Source organism: Fringilla coelebs, assembly GCF_963513975.1.
Source record: "Fringilla coelebs genome assembly, chromosome: 1".
Taxonomy (NCBI): domain Eukaryota; kingdom Metazoa; phylum Chordata; class Aves; order Passeriformes; family Fringillidae; genus Fringilla; species Fringilla coelebs.
The window spans coordinates 138,059,562-138,068,371 of record NC_140028.1 but is presented as its reverse complement, the minus strand read 5'-3'; the positions used below and the strand labels follow the sequence as shown (position 1 = coordinate 138,068,371).

The window sequence follows — 8,810 nt, the reverse complement described above, 5'->3', positions numbered from 1 at the left end:
TTCTGTGCCAACCACAGACAAAAAATGGAGTTTCAGCACAAGCTCTTTGGTGAAATGAAGCCAATCACCCCGAGTTCATGGCATACAGTACACTCTCTCTGCCAAAGTGGAATGCAGTTTGGAAGGCAGAACCTTATCATAAACAAGCTATTGTTTTCTGTGTTTGAGTGCAAGCAGATTAGTGATGAATCAGCTTTTCATGAATGCTCCTCTTCATCCCTTCTCTATCTCTCACCTGTGTCTGGCTTTCAAGACAGATGGTGTAACTTCCTTTGCAACTTCAGTTCCCATTGCTCACTTCTCACCTTGCCACTGGGGAACACTCCCAGCTAGGGCAGCTCATAAATAAATTTTTTCTAACAATTGCTCAGTGACATGTGCAGCCTATTAACAATCCCTCAATGTTGAATAAGGGCCTAATTCAAGCTGGTGACCCTTAAGCATGAACAGAATACACTGAATAAAGACAGCTGGGTTATAGGTTCTGCTACTTTTGTAAAACATGCTTTATATTAAAATAAATACATGAAATGTGAACTTAAATATGATCCAAAACAAAACCAATGCAAAGTACGAATTACCAGACACACAAAACTATCAGTCAGCTGCATAAGTAGGTAAGTAAATCAATGTGCAATTGCCATTTCAGGTTTAAAATGTATAATGTAATGAAATTAGAGGCATTACAGAAGATTCTGCTTCAGCCTTACTCTACTCCAAAGTCATTGTTCTGAACTAGTTCAAAGTTTCTTTATCTGAAAGTAAAGACTAGTGTAATCAGCAATATGTTTCTGCAAATGGCATATGCAGTTCATCAGGACTTGCATCATTAGGGTTATGTTAAAAAAGCCTGGATACTGCAGAGTAAGGACTTTTTTTACAGAATGGGACCCTATTAAAAGACAAACATTTCTTTCCCCCTGAAGGTCATGGGAACTGTTTCCCATAGAGCTTTGCCCAGGAGTCTCTAGTTAAATGGCAGCCATTTTATTAAAATGTCTGTTTTCTGTCAAGGAAATTTAGCACATCTTTAGCTGTCAGAAAAGGCTATACAAACATGTGCTATAGAAAAAAACAGAATCATTATATACATTTTCTATATACATTTGCTAATAACATGCTGTGACTCCACTGATAAAGACAAGTTTATCAAGCCCTGGAGTTACCACTGTCACCATTAGGGAGCCTCGCTCTTGACTAGAGGAACCAGGAAGAAATACTGCAGGAATAAAGTTATCTCCACCTTCCCCTTAAGGTTAAACTGTGGTAAATGACACTGTGTTTGCTATTAATGTCTTATTTTGAATAGTGCCTGTTATGGTAGGAATATAGGGGGTTTCTTTTCTTAATTGCAAAATCTGGTCAAGGAAAGAGCCTGGAGTCAAACCTTGTGGGGTCCCTTCCCATATCAGTACAAAGTCACTTCTTTATCCTGGCAAGCCCCTCAGCTACTCCATCCTTCCCACACTGAAACTTATACACTCCATCACCCCATCTCAGCTCCTTCCTGAGCTCCCCACTGGGATTAGCTTCTCACATGCTTGCTCTCTTTTACTCTCTCTTCCAGTATATACAATTATTTGAATTTTCTAACAACACAAACATGTTATTATATATTTAAAAGAGGCAACATCAAAGAAGCAGAGTTTATACTGAGGGCAGAAGGTGATGAGGTATTTCCTGGGGAAGTTCATGCTACAGTCTTAGAGATGTAAGGTATTGTTGTTTTGGGGAGATAAATCTTTGGTAACCTTAGTGGTTTATGCAAGTTCATGTAATGTGTGATGTTCTTTAACCAGTGCTTAGTATGCAGTATGAATTATTTGGCTGGGATTTGTATGGCAACACAGCAACAGGAGAGCAGAACACAAGCTGTAAATTTATGGTACACAAAAGTTTCTCAAGTTCCCGCTTGAAAAGACAGAGTTCTTCAGCACAGCACAAACACCATTTGATACACCTGCCCTGAGGCACTGCTGAATCCACCTTCAGCAGCTTTTGTTGTCAGGCCAAAGATTGCTTCCCTTTGAGTTTGTGCAATAATTCAGTAATAATGGAGGTTCAGTACCAGTTAAAATGCTAACTCAGTATAAATATTCATTGCTGTTACTGAGTTTGAGAGACAGTTATAAATTCACAGCTATGGATAGCTGGAATTGGAAGAAGATGTTCTGTGACTGCTGAGAGGCCCAAGAAGTGGCAAAAGAGAAGTCAGGAAAGATGGGAGAGATCCTGGACTTCATCAAAGGTCTGGAGAGAAGGGAGTCACTCGGTTTGTACAAACTGCCAAGAGCCAGGACCTGACCAAGGGACATAGGATTAATGAACAGGCAGAGAAAGGGAGGTCAGGCTCAAAGCATGGAAAATTCTGTGGAGAAAAGAGAGAGGCAGGAGTAGGTGGAAGCAAAACTGATGCAATACTGAAGCAAAGAGCACTCAAGCACTGTCCTATAAATGGACAGTTTCCAGGCAGTTCCTTTCTTACAGGATGAAGCCATTTGTGAGGAGGGGCATGCAGGGATGTACAGCCTGAGGTGGAGTGAGAGCATTCTAGCACCACAGCAGGGAGAGCTTTGTAATCCTGCAAGAAATTTCATATAAAAGGGCCATATAATACTCCTTTCTTATTATTGCAAACAATAAGAGAGCTGTCCTGCATGCTCCCACCTGGCACACTGGGAGGGACACACATGAAGGAAACCATGAAACAGAATAAGCACTAGAAGGAACCGGATGGAGCTGCCTTCTTAGAGAGCAAAAAGAAGGAACCCTAAAAGGAACCCTAAGAATAACATAGAGAAAAAGCAAAAGGAAGCAGAAAACCAGGAGGAATTGGAGGTCACATCCAAACTGGGATGCAGACAGCTTGGAGAGCAAGCCAGGCAGAGCACTGCCATGTATCCTAATGACTCATCTCCAGTGTGTCTGGGATACTTCCATGGAACTTATTTCTTCTGTGGGGGACCAAGGAATCGCCCGTCTGGATCACACTCACAGCCAGAACCTCCTAGGGAATGACAGCTAAGGCCACAGAGGAAGGAACATTAGGGAGGCTGACATTAGAGAAAAGATGTTGCAAGGAAAGGTTTCCCCAGGTGTGAGGTGACATTCTGCCCTGTGGCCTCAAAGTTGAGATCCATTCCACTGTTTAACTCTAGAATGTAAGTGCTCATTACTTGTTTTCAAACCAATACTTATTGGCTGGAAAAATATCTTTGAAAAAATATTTTTGAATATAGAACATTCCCTCTAATTCCAAAGTATAGAAAATACCAAGTATTCTGTGTCAGGAATTCTCACTTTCCCCCTGGCTTCTCATCTCAAAGTTGCATTGTTTTAGCTGAAGAAGAAGCTATTTCAGGATTAGCTGTAAGAAATACCTGAGGTGATCCCTGATTGAGCCATAACCCAGCTTTGTTTCCACAGAAGTTCCTGATGACTTTACATGTCATGCTTTCCTTTTATTATTTAATTTTTTTCTTCTAGTAAGAAACATTCTTACATTTTATGCTGAAATTAAATTTTCTTGGAGATACTTTTCTAATGCTCTGCATGGAAATTTTTGGTTCTCTAATTCTAAGGATGATTTTAATCTGTGGTTATTATTTTTGTTATTTAATCTGTAGTTATTATTTTTGTTTCATTTGGCATCTACATTTGGGAAAGAGCCAAGGGAGGAAGTGACAAATCCATCAACGTAAGACAGGAAACATGGATTTCAGGGCTGTGCCTATCTTGTTAGAAGTTCCTTTTCCCTTTGGCTATTTTATATTAACATCCTTTCATGGGATAGTTTCTCCACATCATTAAGATGTACCATCACAATATTTATTCATCAGAAACTGACTGGAATAAGTCTAATCTTGCCTGTTATATTCCTCACCATGTTTACACATCACCCAAGAGAGCAGACCTTCATGGGGCAGGGGGCCATGACTGTGGGTTAAACATAACACAGTAATGCAGCCTTACTAAAAGAATGAATCATTTGTCTAATTGCTATCCTGCTTATAAATTATTTTGCCTGGAAGACACTAAGTCATTCACAAAAACTACCTTGTCTGTGTATGTTTCTAATATATTTCTGTAGAATCTTTCCTCCTTTGCCTGAGGCATGGTGGAAACAAGCAGCAGTCATTCACTGCAGCACCTTTCCCATGAAAAAAACTGTGTATTTTAGCATTAGAGAAAGGGAAGTTTTTAGTTGGCTTCCCTTAGTAGCAACTGTCAGCGTCTTGAGTTCCTTATTACAGAAGAAAATCAAGTGAGAATAACAGCATTAAGTTATTAAATTGTGCCTAGCAAAACAGAGACTCTTTGCCCCGAATGGAGACTCAGAATAGCAATAAAAACATTGCAAAACAATATAAATACCAGTGTGATTAAAAAGTCTCCCTCTAAAGCAAACAAGCTAGAGCACACAGAAGGAGTGTCACATCTAATAGATGCCCTGAGTTGCACAATATCTAACATCTCTTACTAGGAGTTCTCACCATGCCCCAGAACAGCTTCCACCAAGCAAAAGGCACTTTAGTCCCTAGTTACTGGTCCCAAGACGGCTTGGTGCCTCTGTGTGTGTCCTCTGAGTCTTCCTGCTGCCTTGCAACACTGGCAGGGGAACCACAAGGCTGTGGGTGATCAGCAGCAAAGTCTGGAACAAGGCTGTCAGAAAGAAAAGGAAGATTAGGATGAGGGCTGCCTTGAACCAGAGCCAGCAGTCCAACCATGGTACTTACACAGTAAATAACCCTGATGATAACTTTGCTCACCTTTCAGCACTTGCCCCTTTTAAACAATTCTGTAATATCTTGTGCCCTCACTATTAACAACATATCATTGTGGGTGTTGACATTTAACCTGTTTGTCAACAGATCCATTTACATCTCATTTTGCTGGCACCCCATGCAAGAGGCAGTAAGCGAAGAGCATTTTAGCACAAGTGATGAAAGATGTCATTGCTGGTGCCCTTTTGTGCTGCCTGCACTGCCATGAAGTATAGCAACCATTAGTAACAGGGATTTGAGTGTAATGTCTGCTTTCACCCAGCAAGGTCAAAAATTTATGGTTCTGACCTTTTCTCTCTCTTCAGATGGTGGACTGGGCTTGGGTCGTGTTCACAAGAAATGACTTAAAATCAAATGGAGTTGATGCAGATTCAGTGTGAAGTGATGAGGAGAAAGGATTCCACCTTTCCCTGATAAAAATGACTACAATATCTTTAATAATGAGGGTCATGAAGTTCCACAAGGTTTACAGAAACGGTTGTAAGGGTGTTGAGTGTTTCAAAGGTGCACACAAGACAAGGTAATTATTCCAAGGAGATCTACATTTATTCTTATTCTCCAGTTTCTCAGATGTGTTGCTCAAGGTCTCAAATATTTGTTTCAAGAAAAGCAAGTCCTGTTATGGCATAAAGATCTGTGTTAATTAAACCAGCCTAACTCCTAAGTGCTGTGCTAAGGCTATAAACCACTTTGATTTTGTTTGGGTTGGTCACTTCACACACACAAGCCAGAGAGGCTCACAAGCCCTCCTGCTGCATTCCCCTGATCTGTCAGACTGCTGTCTGTGCTGACAAGCCTTGGAGGTTCAATGTACTCCTCATACTTTTCCCTCATTCTTGTTTTTAAGGCCAACCAGAGTTGAACTATTCAGCTGAGTCTCTTTTCAGCACTTTCAGGGAGCTGTGACGTGCACAGCTGCTGTTCAGTCTCCAGCACCCTCCTCTCAGCCTGTCACCAGCAGCTCAGCATGCAAGGAGCACAGTGCTGCTCACACCAGGGATGGAGGGCAACTGCCCAGCCACGGGGAGGAAGGGTATTTTAGGGACTGTTGGCTCCTCTCTCACTAAGCATGACAGACAAGAGTCACAAAGTTCAGCCAAGATCAATCCTTCTAGTGCTCATGACTGGGGATTAGCTCGGCCCATTGCAGACACAGCGGCTCAGCGAGAAACCAATTTCCAAATAACAAGTTGCCCTGCAGTCTCATTATCTGGAATAGGTTTTTTGCTTTTTTTTTCCTCCCTCTTTGGTGAGTCTTTTTGGTTGTTTTGGGGGTGTTTTTTTCTGCAAAGAAGTTCAATGCCTGTCCAGCACAGACACATCACAGCTATGCAGAGATTCAAACATATATTGTCTGTGGGGCTGAAGTACAGCTGACATTTAATTTTGGTACATCTTGGTTTACTTGTAATTTATTTTCTAGCTGTTCTCCACAACAGTGAGGCTCCACTTTGACAAGGAAAGATTTAGAGCAGCTCTGGACACTCATAAAACACATTTATATGAGAGAGCTGCAGATTTCCTGAAATTTTTTTGTACTGGTGCTTTTTTGGCTTTGTATCTGTAGATGCTCCCCCTGGCTGCAGCACCACAAGCCGAAGCAAAGGTAGCCTTCCTTGAAGAGAATCTTTCCCAAACTTTCTGCTGAGAATGCATAACTTCATCAATTCCCTAAGTTTTAGATCTGAGTTTGGAACTTCACCCAGAAAATATAATGTCTGTTTGGGTACAACCTATCTATTTTAATGGGCACACAAGCTGTCCTCACTGCCAGAGACTCTGGCAAGCCCTGTTGTTTAACAGTGTCTTTGGAAATACCAAGTCATACGTAAGCTATGAAATAGTTTGTTATTGTTATATAAATATTTCTAACACATTTGAGCACTAAGCAATTAATACAAACACATTTTGTCTCCTGTTAACTGAATCCCTTGGTATCCCATGTTCCCTCTGTGGTTCTTGTAGTCTGACACAAGATACAATTTTTACCAGCCTGCCCAGGGCAAGGAAGCAAGAAATAAGTTAAATGTTGCATATATTTTCTTGCTGCTTGTTACTTCTACAGAGAACTTTCTCTGCTGTGCAATTTCATGTCCAAATTTCCTCCCCAATACCAGAGGATGCTGCAAGTGCTAGTTAAAAGAAATTCAGGGTTAAACACAAAGGGAGGAGACAAATAGGGGTTAGCAGGAAAACAAGACAAAAAGGAATAGCTGTTACAACAAGGGTTCTAATCCCAGCAAGACCACTAAGAAATAATATTGTATCCAGTAATGTTCCTTGTCAAATCTAATGGATTATACATACCTCAGCTTCTCCTTATATAGCTACTCCAAATTCACTTTGTAAATCCATGAGACAGATACACTAAACACCTACCACTGGCCATCTGACTGTCCTTGCTGCAGCTCGTGACCTGCCTTGCATTCCGCTGTGATCCTCCATGTCCATACTCAGCCCTTCCTCTCTGGCCAGGAATGCAGAGGCATGGAAACCCTCCTAGCTATGGGGCACATTCAGCTTTGCAGGTACATCCCAAGGATTGGCCCAGCAGCATGTTTTTGTTACTACAGGCAGCCAACACTTGTCCATGCAGTCTAACTCCTCTGTGAAAACTGCATTTTTAGTGCCACTCAGTTTTCAGAGTGTTGGCTTTATATGGAACAAGTGGACTCCTAGAAACCATAGGAAACCAGAATCTTTTAAGTTTTGCCATTCCTAGATTACCATTAGATTGAGCTCCATGCTTCTCATCCTTGGGGTCTCCCCCAGCCTGCTGAGCCCCTCGGGCTTTGGGGACACCGACGCCTGGGACACCATGTGAGGCTTAGTCTGGCATGGGAACTACACCCTGGCAGTGGAATGGGCCTGTGAGCTGCTGCTGTGAAACACACTTACCCCAGTGTCTGGTTTTCAGCAAAAGTTAGAATCAATTTTGGTTAGTTTTTTGGTGAATTTCTTTTCCATGTAAAAAAAAAATTAGTTTTTACATCATTATATAGTTCTTTACCCGCTTGCTGGATATCAGCATTGCAAACCTCACCACTACAGGAGCAGCAGGGCATTACCACTCATTTCAGAATGTGACACAGTGCTCAGAAATACAATACTTAAAGCATGGGTTAGTCCAGTGAATATTTTATGGTTTTTGTTTTGCTTTTTGCTTGGCAATTAGAAAGTGCTCTTTGTCTGTGTTTCGACAGAATTATTGAAGTAGGACACACTACCAAAAAAGGCAAGAAAAGAGCTTTCATGCCAGTCAAGAGTTGTCTTTTTAATTTTCTAGCAATGACAGAGTTACAAAATAGGACTATTTTAGAGGCAGGCAGTCTGGAGTTTGGTTAATCAGGAATGAAAAAAAAAATCTACAAGTGATAACTTGCTTTTGTAACCAAGATTACCTCAAAGCCAGGAAACATTACGCAGTAAACCTCTCTTTGTTTACATTTCAGAACAGTTGCTAAAATTGCTTGAAAATAACCAGTGCATGTCTTCCTCTCCTGCCATCCTCAGGATGACTTCAACAACAGATCAGCTTCCCTGGCTTAGACCTGAGCTGCCATCCATGTTTCTCAGTGGTTTGTGCCCATTTTGCTGTTGGTCTGGAAAGGAAAGGTGGAAGAGCTGGGGGAAGCCAGCTCCATCCCACTCTCCCAGCCAGCACCAACACAGCCCCCAGAGCGGATTATTTTCTTGTCATTGCATGACTAATACAACCACAGGCACTTGAAGTGCATGGGAATTTTTCCAGCCAGCGTTCAGAGAAACCTTTCTTCTGGGCAGGGTCTTATGACATATGAAAATATTTTTTTCCTTTCAGTGAAGAGTTGGCTGGCACCAACAGTGCAGCATGATGGGCCCCAAATCTGGCATCAGTGGAAATGACTCTTCTTGAAACCTTCATATAGCTTGTATTTCCCACCAAACAACTACACTGATCACAGTGACAGTCCATGCATTTCTGCATTTTCTCAGGCATGTCTTCTAGTTAAGCTTTGCCAAAAATGGCAGAACTGATCATTTCAG

General features: G+C 41.5%; 1 long non-coding RNA gene across 1 annotated transcript; it reads right to left on the bottom strand.

The window, feature by feature from the left end:
* Nucleotides 1-620: 620 nt before the first annotated feature.
* LOC311157729 lies at nucleotides 621-7,164 on the bottom strand. Its single transcript, XR_014616422.1, has 3 exons — nucleotides 7,092-7,164; nucleotides 4,494-4,662; nucleotides 621-2,300 (listed from the first exon to the last, which is right to left on the bottom strand). It is a non-coding gene; the product is annotated as an uncharacterized lncRNA (long non-coding RNA).
* Nucleotides 7,165-8,810: the final 1,646 nt, after the last annotated feature.